Genomic DNA, 12500 nt, shown 5'->3' with positions numbered 1-12500 from the left:
ACTTCTAGCGCCCTCTCTGCCACACAAAAGCACACACACACACACACACACACACACACACACACACACACACACACACACACACACACACACACACACACACACACACACACACACACACACACACACACACACAGACACAGACACACACACACACACACACACACACACACACATGCACGCGCATGCAAACACTAGCATACACACACACACGTACACACACATATATACCCCCCTCTCTCTCTCTGCTCTGTTCATCATTATCCACCTCCACCTCTGTGTACCTCTCTCTCTCTCTCTCTCTCTCTCTCTCTCTGTCTTTCTCTCTCCTCTGTTCCTGATTCTCCACCTCCACCTCTGCGTACCTCTCTCTCTCTCTCTCTCTCTGTCTTTCTCTCTCCTCTGTTCCTGATTCTCCACCTCCACCTCTGCGTACCTCTGCCAGTAGCTGCCCTTTGGGCTCCAGGTCCATCTGCACTCGGTGTCTCTGGTTGTCCAGGAACTCCTCCAGCTTCAGGTACTTGAGGGCGCAGAGCGAGCGGTAGTCTTTCCAGTACACCGCAATCTCCATCTCCCGAGACTGCTCACACACACATGTAGGTACAGACACAGACATACAAACAAAGAAGGAGATATACATAGTGAGACATAGCCTACAATGTATGTAAATACATCTATACATATGTATAATCACACACAGTACAGACATGAAAACACAAAAGAGAAATACAGAGTGAGATTCAAAATATATCCTTAACATAAATATATACATTCATGCTCTCACACACATACATGCAGAGACATACAAACAGAGAGAGAAATACACGATCGCATGCACACACACACACACACACACACACACACACACACACACACACACACACACACACACACACACACACACACACACACACACACACACACACACACACACACACACACACACACACACACACACACACACACACACACACACACAGAGGGAGAGAAAAGGAAGCAAGAGAGAGAGAGCGGGACGAGATAATGGCTATTACACAAGTGGCTGCTATCCCCTGAGGCCTTATCTCCCAGGCTCGGAGTCAAGGTGAGGATCACACACACACACACACACACACACACACACACACACACACACACACACACACACACACACACACACACACACACACACACACACACACACACACACACACACACACACAGACACAGTTGCCCATCCCTGCTATACAGTATAGCCTAATGAGGCAGCTCCAGCACCTGACCCTGAAAATGTCTGTGCACGCCACTGGACACAAGGAAGCCGACAGGGAGGCAAATGGGTCAGTTCTCCCGGGGCCCAGGGAGAGGGGGAGCCCAGAACTGGGTAATCATTCATCATATTGAGCTGTATGTATTGGGTGTGGGGGGCATTTAAGACGACTTTGCAGAGGGCCCGGTCAAAGCTGTCAACGGCCCTGTACATGCACACTAACTATGTGCCTGGAGAGAGCTTGGAATGCATGCATTCAGACTTTGGCACACGATATGCTACCATCTGCACAATATGAAATCTATAATGTCGTGCATCAAAACATTACACACACATTTGCATGCACTGCCTCTTTCTCTCTCTCTCTCCCTCTCTCTCTCTCTGTCCATCACTCCCTACAGCTATCTTTCTCTCTCTCTCTCTCTCTCTCTCTCTCTCTCTATCTCTCTCTCTCTCTCTTTTGCATACGCTCTCTCTCTCTCTTTTCTCATTCTCTCTCTCTCTCTCTCTCTCTCTCTCTCTGCGCATGGGTGAGCGAGTAGGTGGAGCTGCGGAGCGTGTGAGTGAGTGTCTGAGTGAGTGAGTGTTTGCACTCTACCTCTCTCTATCTTTTCTAACTTTTCTATGTATAGTTGGCTTTGCTGATTTGTTAATTTTTCGTACCGGTAATTTGTTGTTGTGACCCGGTGTGGGCTTTTCCCTCCCGGGCTTGAGCGTCTGCTTGTCGCAAGCATGACCGCCTCAAGTGCGGGGAGGTTTGAATCTATCACCCGACAGCACGGAATTAGGATCAACACCTCTGATAGTGTGGAGAAGTGTAGTCTGGCGGTGGGGGAGCTTGTTGGACACGAGAAAATAGTGTCGGCTGCTCGTATGAACAATGCGGTTGTTTTGTTTCTTGAAAAAGTAGAGTGGGCTAACGCATTGGTTCAAAGTGGAATTGGTGTGGGTGGCGAGTACTTGCCTGTGCTTCCGTTGTCCACCCCTGCGAAGAAAGTAATTATTTCAAATGTACCGCCTTTTGTAAAGGATGAGATATTGCTTGAATCCTTAGCTAGGCATGGAAAAATTGTTTCCCCAATTAAAAAGATCGCATAGCGAGTAAAAACCCTCTTCTGAAGCATGTCGTGTCTTTCCGACGCTTTTTGTACATGATTATTGAAGGAGACCGCGACCTGGAGTTGACAATCAACGTTAAAGTTGAAGGCGTGAATCATGTGGTTTATGCCACAACACACATCATGCAGTGTTTTGGGTGCGGGGAAACTGGACATTTGGTGCGTAATTGTCCGAAAAAGCGACCTGCACCTGACAACGCAGAGGGGCAGCCCTCTCAGAGTGGAGCACCGTCTGAAGGTGGGGGGGAGGGGAGGGGGGAAAACCCTGAGCCGCCTGAGCAACCCCAAACTGACACCGCGCCACCAGCGCAAAGCCAAACTGAAATGACTACTGCGTCCCCTGACCCGGTTGTATCGGCAGAGTCAGTGGGCGACCACGGTAACGATGAGATGGAACTGAATGAGGCGGGGTTTTCGCAGGATAGTGAAAATCCCACTCCTGTAGTTGCCGAGGACGGGTCGATTGGTTTTGATGACGCTCTGTTTAAAGCACCACACAAGAGAAAAGGAAAGTCACGCCCTAGACGCCAAGCAAAAAAGAGTACTGTTCTAATAGATTTAAACACCACCACCGATGCGGAGAGTGAGGGGGAGGCTTCTGACTGCAGTGTGCGTTGCACTTTGCGCCAGAGTGGGTTTCCTGAGGTTTCCTACACAGTAGACAATATTAAAGCTTTTCTTGTAAAAACAAAGTATGCACGGGATGTCCAAATTGATGAACATTTCCCCGATGTTGAGCAATTTTTGGAGAAAACGGAGATATTCATTGCAGAGGGGGGCTTTGATAAACTTGAAGTCAGTCGTCTTAAGAGGATTCTAGGGAAGCTACGGCTTCTCCTGGGGAAAAATGTTTAATGTTAGTATTAATGTTAAATTCCCGACTACGCAATTATTATGTTTAAGTTTGTAATTTTTTTATTTATCATCATGGCTGACTTACGCATTGCTTCATTGAATCTAAATGGGGCAAGGGACCGTAGCAAAAGAGCTCTCTTTTTTGAAACGATTAAACAAAAGAGGATCGACATTGCCTTTGCACAAGAAACACATACTGACACACAAAATGGCCTAGACTGGGATAGAGAATTTGATGGGCTCCCTATTCTAAGTCATAATACCTCTGTTAGTGGGGGGGTCTCCATCCTGTTTTCAAAGAGTTGTCTGCCCATCACCCATCAGGTTGAGGAGGTAATTTGTGGGAGACTTCTGAAAGTTAGGGCTCAGTTTGAGAGAAAATGTTTTGTTTTTATTTGTGTTTATGCCCCAGCAATCAGATCCATTGAGAGGATGCTTTTTTTACAAACCCTAGAAAACACTATTAGGGACTGTGACCCTGAAGATGTCTTGGTCCTGGGTGGAGATTTTAATTGCACTGCTAGCAGTTTGGACAGGAATCATGTCGAACCCCATATGCCGTCTCAAAGAAGACTCCTTGAATTAATAGCCTCTCAGGATTTGGTGGATATATGGCGAAACCTACACCCTATGCAAAGACAGTACACTTGGGTTCATTCCTATGCAAATGGGCTCTCCATGGCAAGACTGGATCGCTTTTATGGCTTTAAACATCAGGTGGGCTCTTTTAGGGGGTGCACCATTCTCCCTGTGGGGTTTTCAGACCATCACATGGTACTGTGTAATTTGTTTATCAATAACATTAGGCCAAAAAGTGCATACTGGCATTTTAACGCCAGCCTGTTGAATGATGCACATTTCAAGGAGGTTTTTAATTTTTTTTGGAAGGGGTTCAGCAATGAGAAATCTTCGTTCCAATCCATTCAAATGTGGTGGGACATGGGGAAAACTAAAATCAAGCAACTTTGTCAACAGTACACTTCCAATGTCACAAGAGACATAGCTAAACGTATTGAAATCTTGGAAAAGGAAGTAATGGGACTTCAAACTTTAGCTAGCCAATCAGGCAACCAAGAGGTTAGAGCCAATTTAAAACTGAAGAATAATTTATTAGCCGATCTGTTGGGTATCCCTGCACATGGAGCTTTGGTTAGATCACGGTTTCAAAACGTGGAACAGATGGATGCTCCCTCCAAGTTCTTTTTCAGTCTTGAGAAGAAGAATGGACAAAAAAGACTCTTGCACTCTTTAAAAGGGGAGGATGGTACTCTGTTGACCGAAAAAAAAGAAATTCGAAACCGAGCAGTCAGGTTCTATAAAGAACTGTTTAAGAGTGACCTCCCCAGTGAGCAGGTTGCTGAACATGATTTTTTTGTGAATCTCCCACAAGTGTCTAGTGGAGCCAACGCAGACCTCGGCAGGGTTCTGACTTTGGAGGAACTGCAGGAGGCGCTCCAGAGCATGGAGAGTGGCAAGACACCAGGCATAGATGGGTTGCCCATTGAATTTTACAAGTGTTTCTGGCCAGTCATTGGCGCGGATGTGCTACTTGTGTTGCAGGACAGTCTGAAACAGGGGCAGTTGCCCCTCAGCTGTCGAAGGGCAGTGATTACCCTGTTGCCTAAGAAGGGGGATCTCAGTGATATAAAATCATGGCGACCTGTCTCTGTCCTCTGTGCAGAGTATCGACTGCTTTCCAAATTGCTGGCAAATAGATTGGCCAAGGTTCTTGGAGAAGTGATCCATCCTGACCAAACCTACTGTGTACCAGGGAGGGCGATACATGACAACATTGCTTTCATGAGAGACATTATAGAAATAGGCAATAAGCAGCAGTTGGACTTTGGCATAATTTCAGTAGACCAAGAGAAGGCATTTGATAGGACAGAACATGGCTACTTATACCATGCTCTTGAAGCTTTTGGGTTTGATCCCGGCTTCATTAGTAACATACGAGCATTGTACAGTGACATTGAAAGTGTGCTGAAAATTAATGGTGACTTGTGCATTCCTTTTAAAGTTAGCAGGGGCATTAGGCAGGGTTGCCCCTTGTCGGGTATGCTCTACTCCTTGGCCATTGAACCTCTCCTTGTCAAATTAAGGGAACATATTAATGGAGTTAAGATTCCAAATTGTGAGCATGTGTTTAAGATGTCTGCCTATGCGGATGATGTTGCCATAATAGTGAGTTGCCAGAGGGATGTTGATACCATGTTGAGAATTTTTACTGATTTTAACAAGTGTTCTTCTGCAAAAGTGAACTGGGGGAAGAGTGTGGCCGTGCAAATTGGCAGGTGGCAGCATGGAACACCTACTGTTCCTGGCGGCCTGATATGGACGAAGGACGGTTTCAAATACCTGGGGGTGTTTTTGGGAAATGCTGCAATCATGCAGAAAAACTTTGAGGGCATTATTGAAAAAGTTAAGGGGCGGCTGGAAAAGTGGAACTTTTTGGTGAAGAACATGTCCTTTAGAGGGCGTGTCCTTGTTATTAACAATTTGGTAGCTTCATCCCTGTGGCACCGCCTTGCATGTGTTGACCCTCCTGCCCAACTTTTACCAAAGCTTCAGTCAATTTTGTTGAATTTTTTTTGGGATAAATTACACTGGGTCCCACAATATGTTGTTTACCTGCCTAAAGAGGAAGGCGGCCATGGCCTAGTACACCTACTGAGTCGGACTGCTGCCTTCCGCTTATGTTTTTTGCAAAGATTTCTAACAGAGACTGTAACATCCAGCTGGAGAGCAGTTGCGTCTACTATCCTGAAGTCTTATGGGGGCCTGGGTCTGGATAAGACTCTGTTCTGGATGAATCCAAAGTTGATGGACTTAAACAGTATCCCTGTGTTTTATAGAAACCTGTTCAAAGTGTGGTCCTTGCTTACAGTGTGCAGAGATCAGAGCACCGCCTCTCTGTACTGGACACTTCAAGAACCTTTGGTTTATGGTGCGAGGCTGGATCTGTCATCCGAGGGGTTCCCCTTGCGTGGGGAAACACTCCTCAAAGCCAAGATGATCACTGTTGGGGATCTAGTTGAAGCTGCTGGACCGACTCTGGGTGATGCGAGGGGCTTGGCAGAGCGTTCGGGGGTCAAATCCGTGCGGGTCATCAGTCAGGCCCTGGGGAAATGGAAGTCCTTGCTGAGCAGAGACATATTAACGAAGCTGGCTGGGTACTGTAGTGGGACTCTTCTTCCTGACAAAAAGGACCAATTCCCAAACTTCTCCATTTCTGTGAATGGGTATGAGGGTGCTAGTGGTAAACCTGTGCTTTTTCTGGGAGCTAGTCTTCCTTCATCTAAATCTTTGTACAAGTTGTGTGTCTTGGCCCTGAATATAAAGGGGCTTCACTTGAGGGTCGACACACCATGGCGGGACGTGCTTCAGGTTGAGCAAAATGTGAAACCTCAGTGGAGAGCTTTATACAAGTCACCATTAATTAAGAGGGTGGGAGACCTGCAGTGGCGTATCTTGCATGGGGCTGTAGCAGTTAATGCTTTTATTTCTATCCTCAACTCTGATGTAACCCAAGACTGCCCTTTTTGTACAACGAGGGAAACTGTTTTTCATGCATTTATGCAGTGCAATAGGTTGGGTGTTCTCTTTTCGGTCTTAAAAGGATTGTTCAATGGGTTTAATGAAGAGTTCACAATGACCACCTTTATTTTTGGTTTCAAGTATTTCAGGAAACAGGGCCAAAAGTGTCAGCTCTTGAACTTTGTTATTGGTCAGGCCAAGTTAGCTATATATATGAGCAGGAAACACAGAGTGGAGTTGGACATAAATGATGACTTGGTTCTAATGTTCTCAACACTGGTTAAATCAAGGATTTTGATTGATTTTCATTTTTACAAGGAAATGAAAGATATTGTTGCTTTTGAGGGCATATGGTGCCAAAATAGTGCCTTGTGTACAGTCAGAGGTGAAGAGCTTGATTTTAGGCTCTGATTTTGGGGTGCCTGTAAATGTAGCATGATGGAATGTATTGATGTACCGCTGTTCATTTTTTTTTTTTTCTTTCTTCTCTTTTATTTATTTATTTAATTTTCTCCTAGTGGGCTATGTGTATGTGTATTAACCACATGAATTCTGTAATAAAATCTTTTTAAAAGTCAAAAAGTCTCTCTCTCTCTCTCTCTCACACACACTCACACACACACACACACACACACACACACACACACACACACACACACACACACACACACACACACACACACACGCGACTCAGAGAGAGAGAGAGAGAGAGAGAGAGAGAGAGAGAGAGAGAGAGAGAGAGAGAGAGAGAGAGAGAGAGAGAGAGAGAGAGAGAGAGAGAGGTGCATTAGTGTAGTGATATCCATAATGCATGAGAGTACGGCTCGGTACGGCTCGGTGCGGTACGGTGTGGTGCGGTACGGTACCCTCTCCAGCTCCACGGAGAAGGTCTGGTCCCAGCAGCTCTCCCCCACGCCCTTCCAGCACGTCTGGCCCACCACCGAGTTCTCCAGCTTCAGCACCGCGCTCACCTCGTCTGCAACACACACACACGCACACGCACGCACGCACGCACGCACACACACGCACATACAGGCACGCACACATGCAAGCAAACGCAGGCACGCATGTACACACACAGAGTCATGGGTATATACATGTCCATACTCACACACACACGCACAGATAAGCATAAGCGCACAGATATGCACACACACACAGACACACACACAAAAAACCACACACACACACACACACACACACACACACACACACACACACACACACACACAAACACAAACACAGACACACACACACACACACACACACACACACGCACACGCACGTGCACAGTTGCAAACAAATCCAGACAACAGTTGCTTTCAGACAAACATATTCAGATCAGGAAGTAATATAAAGCAGTGATTAATGTAGGCAGAAACACAGAATTAGTCATTACATCTATTCATCCACCCACCTGAGCACACAGTGGAACACACACACACACACACACACACACACACACACACACACACACACACACACACACACACACACACACACACACACACACACACACACACACACACACACACACACACACACACATTCAATTTTACAAATCCTAAACCAGCACTTAATTGGAGCTCATAAAACAGTGAGTAGGGAAACAATCACACACACACACAAGTACGCACACACATATGCGGACACATACACACACGCACGCACGCACTGACACACACACACACACACGCACAGGCACAGGCACAGGCACAGGCACAGGCACACACACACACACACACTCACGGCTGCGCGCGCGCACACCAGTGTTAATTTCGTCAACCACGACGATGACGAAAATATTTCGTCAACGCCCCTTTTTCCCTTGACGATGACGAGACGATGACGCACTAAAATGGCCTCCAGCAAATAAAAATATGACGAAAATAAAAAAATATTTTCGTCAAGGAGACTAAGACGAGACGAAATTTACAAGCCATGGACGAATGGACATTAAAAAATATAATTATTTATAATTAATTAAAATAATAAAAGTGTCTTGAACTTCATAGGTGATTGCGCGCTCACGCTGTGTTGCCTCGCTTGTCTCTGCTGGCAGCCAGTGCATGGGGCGGCTCAGTCAGTAGTTCTGTAGCCTAGTAGTTCAGTGAGTCCATTTAAGTTGAGTTTAGGTCCTAAAACATTCCCAGAGAGAGAAAAAATAGCCGACGTTGAGGGAAGTGTTAATTTTGAAACATGTTCAACAACCCTCTTGTCCATGACGAAGACGTGTTTCTGCAGTAATGACAGTCGCGCCAATCCTCCTCTGATACTGTCATTCTAAACCTCCTCGAGCTTCCACTATTCTCCTTTTTACTTAGGCTGTCTTAGCCCGGCGTTCGTTGTCTGTTCTTTTTTGTAATGTTTGCTATATTTGTTGTTTAACCATATGAGTAGGCAGTTCGCAAGCAAATCATGAATGTCGGATTTGTGAATTGATTTAAATCAGTCACCGCGGGAGCGCGCGTCAATGAGGGGGAAGTTGGCCTGTCTAAACAGAGGCACGGCTACTATAGGCTAGTTTTGAAAATAATCAATGGTTGGGCGATCGCTGAGGAGTTTAAAACTGTTGAGATTTGAAACTTGTTCTCGTCGAGAGCAACGCTAAAAGACCCAAGGAAGTCGACGGCATTTCCATGCGTCTGCAGCGTCTTCCCAAGTTCCAAAAACTCTTTTCAGGGTCATGCTTATCGAGCCTCGACACCCCCGACAAACAAAACAGCATTGGTGTTTAAATATTTGTATGTGCATGTCCTTTCTATCGTCCAGTCTGCATACCCCTGCCTAACTATTTTTCCTGGGGCTTTTGCATGGCATACGAAGTGTGCTCGCACAATCTATTTAAGCCTATTCCACGTATGCCGCACGAGTCATTATCGTTCTCTGCTCGCATTGCCAATTGAAAACAAAAACCGCTAACTTACATAGTCTAACATCAGCAATATTTTATCTGACTCGTGGTCATCGGGAAGCCACTATCAGGGAGACTTCTTGAACTTCATGCAGACTTGGGATGTCTGGTCTTCCCACTGTCGGCAATGGGTAGGCTTTAAGTCACGCGGTCAGGTGAAGAAGAGTAGCTTCCTCCGTGATCAAACTCAAAATCAAATAATATGCAGCAGCTTCTAATGCGAGAGAGAGAGAGAGAGAGAGAGAGAGAGAGAGAGAGAGAGAGAGAGAGAGAGAGAGAGAGAGAGAGAGAGAGAGAGAGAGAGAGAGAGAGAGAGAGAGAGAGAGAGAGAAGCCTGCACCTGGAAGTGTGTGTGTGTGTGTGTGTGATGCTCTTTTGCTCTATGATGTTGAAATGACTAATTTGGGTTTTGGTGGAAAATGACCAAGTAACAAGGTGAATATTTGCTGCAATAGGCTATATTAGTAGGCCTAATGGTTTGTGAAATAACAATAGCCATTGTAGGTTATTTATTTTACACCACAATATTGACTAAAATGACTAAAATTTGAAATGTTGACTAAAATGACTAAAATTTGAAATGTTGACTAAAATGACTAAAATTTGACTATGACTAAAATTGATTTTCGTCATTTTGACTAAGACTAAGACTAAATTGGGAAGGCAATGACTAAAATATGACTAAGACTAAAATTGATTTTCGTCATTGTGACTAAGACTAAATCAAAAAAAGCTGACGAAATTAACACTGACACACACACACACACACACACACACACACACACACACACACGCACACGCACACACACACACACACAGCCACTCACTGGAGGTGTCGTCGCTCTTGCCGGGCAGCTTGATGCTGAGGCTGCTGCCGGAGCGGCTGTAGAGGCTCAGCTTAAAGGGCCGGCCGTCCCCACAGTTGTAGTTGGGCAGCGCCAGAGGGTTCCCCTTGCTGCGGCCCGGCACCACGTCCAGAAGACCCACGCAGCCCAGCAGACGCACCTGAAGCATGCCTGGAGGAGGAGGAGGACGTAGAGAAGGGGTGGTTGATCCAGTAAGTCAACTTCAGTAACACTTTGCTTGACGTCAGCGTCATTTGACATGGCACTTTCATAACAGTGTCGTAACGCAGTCGTGGATGTGTCATAAACATTATGTCCATGTCACAAACATAACATGACTGTTGCCATGAAGTGGTATTCGGTTATGGTAAAGACAAGCCTAACAATGTCAACTTTTCATGACGATATAAAACGTATAGGGCAGTGTTTCTAAAACTTTTTGTGTGAAGTACCACCTGAGAAAATATTGAGCTTTCCGAGTACCACCTTGACAAACAACATTAGAATATCGCAGTAATTAGGCCTTCCATATTCACTTTTGCCAGTCAATACAGGAGAGGTTCATAATGGCATCAAGAGCTGCGGTCACATTCAGTGCAAGTTTATTTTTAAATTTCTTGCTTGCCTAGTATTATTCTGCATTATGTTTTCAGATTCATACAATTCAATATTACAAAATGTGAGACCAAAGAGACATTTTCAACTGCAACTACTTGATCAGCCTTCAAATCAATGCACAAAAAAATAATTCTTACTTCTTAATAATAAGTACCACCAGAGATGTCTAAAGTACCACCAGTGGTACACGTACCATAGTTTGAGCACCACTGATATAGGGTATAGTCATAAATAATATGTATGACTTGTCCATGACACGGTCATGTCATGTGTATGATGCTGGCGTGAAGAAAAGCGCAACCTAAACTTCAATACAACATAGACCCAAATAAAACACCTAACCAGAGCCAGAAGGTCAGCACAAGGTCATTGATGGAATTGCAGTATATCAGAAAGTGAAGCATATACACTACATTCTGTACGTATAGATTTTATGGACATTGACTGCCATTGCACAGTTGCCTGATAGTAAGTCCACAATAGTTCAAGGTAAAAAAGTGTGAAAGTATCACATGTCAAGTAAGGATAAATTGCACCATAGAAACAAGTCACAAGGAACAACACCAGACCATAATAAATAATAAACGGTCTTCCATTCAGTATTTATGATTCTTTATTACATATTTTAATTTGGGATGGGCTCCTGTGCTTATAGAGAAAGCTATTATTATTATTGATTGTTAATTGTTCGCTTATTTATTTCTCTTACAGTTTTTCTCGATTGGTTTGGCTAATTTCTTGAAACCGAGATGACATTTCTATTAATTTTGGGTTATTTGGCTAAACTTTCTCACAGTTCTGCACAACAGTTCAGATAACTAGCAAAATGTCATATACCTCCCAAAACAGCTCATTCTTGAATCAGCACTAGACCTTCTCCCACATAAATGGTCAGTACCATCAAAATGGCATAGATCCTTCTCAATTGCTTTGGCTCATTTGCATTCATTTAGTCTTTCTGTCAAAATAAACTGGATGGTTCCGCATAACTACATGGATCCTCATCACTTGCTCATATCACTCCAAAAACAGTTTACCCATGTGTCGAAACTAAATTCCTTCCACAGAATGCCGTTTGAAAAAATGTCAAGAAATTAGCCAAATAACAGAGGAAACTGTAGTATACACGGTTGTAAAATTATTTTCTACAAACTAGTAAAGTTACAATACCATCTGGCCTGTTGAACACTGTCATGAATTTACTGTTTACAGAAAAGAAATTCTTAAAATATTATGTCCTTGACTGTTTTGACAATTGTGTAGACTACTTTGCATATGATGACTCACACAATGAAATCATGCTGACATTTTTTGGAGAGGGCAACCATTAGACTGAGAATTGTCTAATTCGTTTAGATAAGAAA

General features: G+C 44.4%; 1 protein-coding gene across 1 annotated transcript in view; it reads right to left on the bottom strand.

Annotated features, from left to right (window-relative positions):
* The window catches only part of pkn1b (protein kinase N1b), a 70180-nt gene that overhangs the window by 16693 nt on the left and 40987 nt on the right, over nucleotides 1-12500 (bottom strand). The window lies entirely within an intron of this gene.

The sequence above is a fragment of the Engraulis encrasicolus genome, chromosome 2, assembly GCF_034702125.1.
Source record: "Engraulis encrasicolus isolate BLACKSEA-1 chromosome 2, IST_EnEncr_1.0, whole genome shotgun sequence".
NCBI lineage: Eukaryota > Metazoa > Chordata > Actinopteri > Clupeiformes > Engraulidae > Engraulis > Engraulis encrasicolus.
This window is presented reverse-complemented; position numbering and strand designations above follow the sequence as displayed.